This window comes from Populus euphratica, unplaced genomic scaffold (assembly GCF_000495115.2).
Source record: "Populus euphratica unplaced genomic scaffold, PopEup_1.0 scaffold2062.1, whole genome shotgun sequence".
NCBI lineage: Eukaryota > Viridiplantae > Streptophyta > Magnoliopsida > Malpighiales > Salicaceae > Populus > Populus euphratica.
This window is the reverse complement of record NW_011501870.1, coordinates 7,879-15,150: the sequence shown is the minus strand read 5'-3', so window position 1 is coordinate 15,150 and position 7,272 is coordinate 7,879.

Sequence of the window (7,272 nt, the reverse complement as noted above, 5' to 3'; positions counted from 1 at the left end):
AAATAAATAAATAAATAAAACCCGATAATTTTTGCTTTAAAAACTATTAGAAAATAAAAGGATATTGTTCAGAATGTTCGCTGGATAAATTAAATGAATTGATAAAAAAATATATATTTATAGAAAAAAATTATTTTGCCAAACTTAAGTTGAAAATATGCTAGAAAAAATAACTGCTTATAATCCAAAAAAATATTTTATTTCGTTTCCAAAAATATATCTATTCCATCACTAGCCTGAAATTCCCTAAAGACTCATCTCTTAAATCCCCCCCCCCAACACCAAAAATAATAATAATAATAATAATATAATAAAATAAATAATGAAGCTCTCACTCTATTGCAAATCCATTTACGTTCAATTTTGGCCTCTCAACATGTTTGCACCCAACTTCTCAGTTACACCAATTCTTGATCAATGGGTTAGACAAGGCAATTCCGTAACAACATATGAGTTGCAGCAGATAATAACGGAGTTGAAGATTTACAAGCGTTTCAATCATGTGGTTTGTGATTTTTATTATGATTTTTACTTTTACTTATGGTATTGGATTATGATTTTTTGTTTCCCATTTTTTTTATATGGAAGGAAACGATTTATTGAAAATAAGTAAAAAAGTGCACTTGGTGTAGAATTCATGTGGTTTTCACTTTTTAGATGATAATTAGGGACTAAATTCTGCTGATTGCAACAGATAGGGATGCAAAAATGAAATTTTATTGAATTTGTGAAGTTTGAATGACCCACTTGAACCATTGTTGTTTTGTTATATATAATAAAAAAAAATGAGAACTTGATCTTTTGTTATGAAACAACCAAATCTTATTACGGATTTTGCCAATCGAAGCAAATGGGCCTGTGAAATTAAGTAAGTTAATCAGCTTGTAGAGAAGTATGTATACTTGTAAGTTATTCCGTGCCTTTGATTGTTTATGGTCGATTTGGATTGGTTTTCTTCTGCGAACGAGGCTGTTGGCATTTCGTGGAACTCTTTACATTATAAAAAATTGATCTTTTTGCTTGGAGACAGCTGCAAAATTGACGGGGAGGTCAAAAATGCAGGTGGCCTCGTCCTGATACAGTGATTTGAAGAGATATTTTATTTTCAAGGCAGAACTTCTTCAGAACCTTATACTTTAGTTGCGTAGTGGATATGTTTCTAAGTCATGCTTGTTTCCTCATCCTCTTTATTTTGATTTAATTTTAATTCTTTGTTCTTGCTGGATATCTCACTGGATGAGCAACAGGATGTATTTTCCTCTTTCATGCAATGATATAGCAACCAGGATGAACTTAGTCTCGAGGGTCCATGGCATGCAAGAAGCAGAGAAATATGCTAATGCCGTTCCACAGAAGTTGTAAGGGTTTATGGTTTATACTGCTCATCTCAACTGCTATGCACGTGAAAAGGATGTGGAGAAGGCAGTGGCAACTTTTAAGAAGCTGACGGGCATTGGGGTTATGAGATCCCCTCTAGTTTTCAATATATTGATGTATCTTTGCTTCCAGACGGGTAATAATGAGAAACTAGATGCCTTGATGTCCAAAATGGAATCAGAGGGCATTCCATTTGACCAATATATTTTCTGCATCCGCTTTACTGCATTTGCAGCTGACTCTGACAATGAGGGAATGGATAAGATTCTGGAAAAAATGGAGTCAAATGGGGAGGTGGTTCCAGATTGGAATACTTATTGCGTTGCAGCAGATGGGTGCTAGAAAGCTGGGATAATGGAAATGGCGATGACAATGCTGAAGAAACTTGAGGGACAGATAACTGAAAAAACGAAGAGTATTGCATTTGATACTCTCCTGAAGTTGTATGCCAGAAAAGGAACTAAAGATGAGTTGTATCGTATCTGGAAATCTGACTAGAAAGCGATAAAATATACAGTAAGGGCTATATGAGCATGATAAGCTCGCTTTTGATGTTAGATGATATTGGAGCTGCCGAGATGATGTTTAAGGAGTGGGAATCCAGGCAATTATCCTATGATTTCCGAGTTCCTAACATATTAATTAATGCATATTGCAGGAATAATATTCTAGAGAAGGCTGGATCCCTTAAAATAGATCATGCGATGATGAAAGGGAGTGAACCTTCAGCTGATGCATGGTATTCTCTGGCAAGTGGGTATCTTGAGGTTAATCAAATCCCCATGGCTAAGGAAGCTATGAAGAAAGAAATCTTGGTGTGTCCGGGATGGAAACCCATGAAGGAAACTTTGGCTTCCTGTTTGGATCATTTGGAAGGGAAGGGAGATCAGAACAAAGCTGAAGAGTTCATAGAATTACTGAGAATATTTTATCTCCAGTTGCTCACAACAGATTGCTGACGTATATTAAGGGTCTCAAATCACAATCTGATGGGCTTTTGTAATCTGATAGGTTGAAATGTGTGGGCGTTGTTTGAGGGGAAAGGAACAAATGATGCTAGACAAGTCACTCGAACTTATAATTTATATTTCATTTGATTATGTGATTCTATAGGGCCACTGATGGGATAAAATCTTGGAAAAAATAGGGCTTCTAGCTGATGTGATCTGCGCTTCTAACTTAAATAAAAAGAAGGAAGCTTAGGTGATAAATTTGGTAGCTAAAGGGATTTATGAAGATGTTCTGCGCTGAAGGATAGCAGGTAGCTTCGAAGCTGACACCATGCAATCCTCTGGTATACAAAGGATGGATGCTAATGCAGATACGGAACATAACCAATTTATCACAACTTAGGCTATGCAGGTATGATTCTGGTGAGCGGTGGAGGAACCGTGTTAGCGGGGACAATCCGATGGCCTATGAGGTTGCTTCTGGAGTTCTGCCGTGATGTGGACGCCGCATGGGAGGACTGGGGTAAGGGGTCGGCTTATTTTGCAATGCTGGAGTTTGAATATGTATTTTCTCTGGATCTACATTGCCCAATTAAATATGTTCATCAACTCCTTTGACTCCTGTAAGTAATCATCAAATGTCAAATTAATTTTTTTTTTTTTTGGATTTTTTTCTATGGCATGACCAGAATAGTGCCAGAGCAAAAAAAAATTTAAGAAAATAAATTGGAAATTTTTTTTACTGTTATTAAGATTTAGAAGTGTTGCTGAAATGATGAGATGATAAATTTAAAGATACAAATTGAAGAATGAATATTAGAAGGTTAGGTATAGGGTGTTGAAGCTTGGGTAAGGGTGGTTAGCTAATAAGATATAATGATACTAATAAAAATTATAAAATAAAATTAATGAAAATTAAAGAATCGAAAAATTATTTGAGTGTGAATTTGTGAGTTGTGAGTACTGTAAGAGGCTGTAAGAATTGAAGAAGTGTGAAGTGAGTTGGGTGACGTGTTTATATGAAGAGTATTTATAAAAAAAAATTTAATTTGAACTATTTCAGTTCCATTCCGGTTGCTTGATTTAAGTATTATAAAACCAAACCAAACTGTAAATTTCTTTAAATATTTCAATTAGTTTTTTTATATAATTTGAATTTTTTAGTTAATTTTTTTTTAGTTTTTTTAGTTAAATTAACTTTTCAATTTTTTTTCTCACTCCTAGTGACCAGTGACCTGATTTTGAATACTGAAATGACCTGAAAAGAAAAGGAAAAATTCGTTTGATCATGAAATAAAGTCCCAATATCCTATGAAAAGTAAACTCCCATTAAAAACATAAATTAAAGGTTTTCACAATCAAAGAGACTTTAATTATTTCTTCCATATCATGACAAGGTACAAGTTTGGTGAGGTTGCATCATGAACTACGGAGAGAGATTTTGAGTTCAATTCTCATTTTTATTGAGAAACATGTGTAAACAATTCTCATGAACAACAAGATGGGCTGTCACCAATCCACAGACTGCTATGACTTCTGTAAATAATGTTAAAAAAAGACCTCATGGCTAACACTGAACACGTCTGAGACAAGCATTCCAGGCAGAGTGGCAGACAGGCGCCTGCTAGGAAGTGGACGTCGCCTTGCACTAAAGGCAGAATTGGAAAGGTATTTGTAGGCCTAAACAATCATCAAGCCCAAGTTGTGTATCAAATTTCGTTCTCTTCCCTCTGTAACTTCAGAGATGAGTGGCCACTTTGAGGGGGGCAACTCAAATTCTGTGTGACTTTTGCTTGCACCCTGCAATTTTTAAGGTCTCAGTGACCCAAAAAGACTAATTTGTTTTCCTAGAGTGGATAACAAGCAATGAAAGGAGAGAAAAGTGACAAAAACTTGGACTCTTTCCAAGATATACATGATTTGGTGGGGCAAAAGTGTTTTTTTTTTTAAAATTAATTTTTCTTACTTAAAATTAACTTTTTTATATTTTTACATCATTATCATTATAATATGATGTTGATATAAAAATTAAATTTTTAAAATAAAAAATATTTAACTTGAAAATATATATGTGTGTGATTTTTTTATATTTTCTAGTATATTAAAATTATCAAAAAAATATATTAAAAAATAGCATAACATTATTTTTTTTCAAGTAAAAAGTACCCCCAAAAAACAAGGCTAAGTTAACGAAAACACTAATTAAAGCATAAGGTCCCGCCATTAGATAAACGTTCATTTCAAGTCCAAAAGTCCGTAGCCCGCAAAAGGGGATAGAGTAGCTTACTATTTGTGGTCCGTATTTTGGTGGAAATTAAATATCATCAGACCACCATTTTGCTTCTTTTTTTTTTTTTGTTATGAGTGAAAATATAGTTATAATTGTTTTTTAAAATTGTTTTTTATTTAAAAATATATTAAAATAATATTTTTTTTAATTTTTAAAAAAATTGTTTTTGACATCAATACATTAAAATAATCTAAAAACATAAAAAATATTAATTTAAAGTAAGGAGAAAATTAAAAAATAATTTTAAAAAAAGTTTTGAAATGAAAAAATAAAATGAAAAGAATATACGTAAATTACTCTTTTTCTTTTTTTGTTTTGTTTTTTTCATGCATGCTTCAAGTTTCTATATTTTAAAAGTGGTTTTAATGTATAGATATTAAAAATATTTTTTAAAAAATAAAAAAATATTATTAATATAATTTTTAATATAAAAAATTATTTAAAAAAAAAACAGTAATTAAAACAAGTGACCATGACTCTACAGGACTACAATTATGAACTTCGACCATGACTCTACAGGACTGCAATTATGGACTTCGATTATTTGCAGGCATCAATCAAGCTAGCTGGACAACGCATACAGAGGGGCAACTCGTAGACTTGCAAGTCAAATTGCTCGAAAGTTTTTTTTGGGAGCATGCACACGTGAAGATGAGTTATAGCCTAGTGACCATGGGGGGATTCCATGTCAAAAAGGCAAGTCTATGAAGCTTCGTTTTTAGCTTGGCATGGAGAAAAGGGCAGAGGGGGGCCTAGCCAAGTAATAGGGACACCACATCCACTGAAAAAGAGATGTAGAATGAAGCCGGTGTCATGTCTATTCTGCAACATCGACCAAAATGAGTGATCATCATGGTGGCAGCCACCAGTACTGGAGGCAGTTGAGTCAATTATGGCTGTGGCTAATTTCCTGCAATCTATCATCACCATCATCTTTCAATTTGATAAACAAGATTCGATTGTACCTACTTCAACGCTTGCAATAATTTCAATGCTTAGTTTCTTGTCAAAATCCCAAAAAAAAAAATATTAAATTTAAAAAACTTTAATTACTCTTCCATCCGCCACCCTTGGAGGAAGGTAATGGGGTGGTGATGATTTGTTAACCATTTGGGCTATGGCAGTGGATTGACAGAGACAGAAAAGCTTAAATCACAACGCACGTTCCACGCTCGTCCGCCTCTATCATGTCAAATCAATTTAATTTTTAATTTTAAATTATTAAATAATATTTTAAAAATAAATTATATTATACTTTAACATAACTTACTCATAAAAACTTTTTAATTTCAAAACTTACATAAACTTCCACTATTATATATTTATTTTTTATTAAATAAATAAATAATATTAAGATTTAAAATCAGGATTATTTAATTTTTAACATAATATTAAAATATTAATAACCAAATTATTATGAGTTTAAATTTTATAATTCTAATTTATTTAATAAAAATTAAATATAAAATAATTTTAAATTTAAAAAAATATATTTAAAACATATATTATATATTAAAAATAATATAAATTATATTTTAAAATTTTACTTATTAATTTAAATTTTTATATCAATTGTTAAACACAACTGTCGTTGGCTCTCGACAAATGTTTTTGTAACTTTAAATCACAAGGCCTTAGTGCTTCACCAGTGGCATCACAATCGATCAACGTAGAGAAAAAGTGATTTGCTTGAAACATTCTGGTCATGCTTGTCTTTTTAAAAGTGATTTTTAAAAAATTATTTTTAAATTTTTATATGTTTATTTGTCATTAGAATAATTACTTAAAGAAAAATATTTTTAATCAAAGAAAAATTTGGTTTGATTTTCACGAAAATATTTTTCTAAAAAAATTAGATGAAAAATATTTTTCAGAAATTATGAAAATTTTAAAAATATCGTCTTATTTATTAATTATATTAAATTTTAATCCTCAAACTTTTCATTGCTATATATATTTTATTTTCAATATTTATTATTTAATTTGATCTCTTAAAATTTAATTTTTATATTAATTTTGGTTCTTATTTTTATAATTTTTATTTGTTTTTTTCTTATCATTTTTTTAATTCAAAAATTTTATCTATCAAATTTGATTCTCATTATTTTGATTGTTACTTATTTTATTTTAAATAATTTATGAAATGTTAATTATTATTATTTTAATTTCTTCATCTTTTATTTTTTATTTTTCAGATTTGATCTCTATTGTTTTGATAATTATTTATTTTATTTGAGATAATTTATGAAATTATATTTATTTTTTTCAATTTCATTCTCATTCAAATTTTTAATTTGTAAGATTTGTTCCTTATTATTTTAATAAACTTTAGAAAAATAAAATATTAATAAGTTATTTTCCAGCTTGTTTTTCATGATGTAACTAAATACTGGAAAGTGTTTTCCAACTTATTTTTCATTACATTATCAACCATCAAAAAATAATCTACTTTTCTAGAATTTACTTTTCTAAATTTATTTTTTAAAAAAAATTACTTTACAACAAACAAACAAGATATTAATTTATATTCTTTTTCTAAATAATCAATTCAAATATTATGTTTTTAAGCTATGCAAGGCAGATGCCAAAAGTACATCTTTTTTTTCTCCCTCCCCATTCTGTTATTTACCCATAACCTTAAATTTTAAATACAAA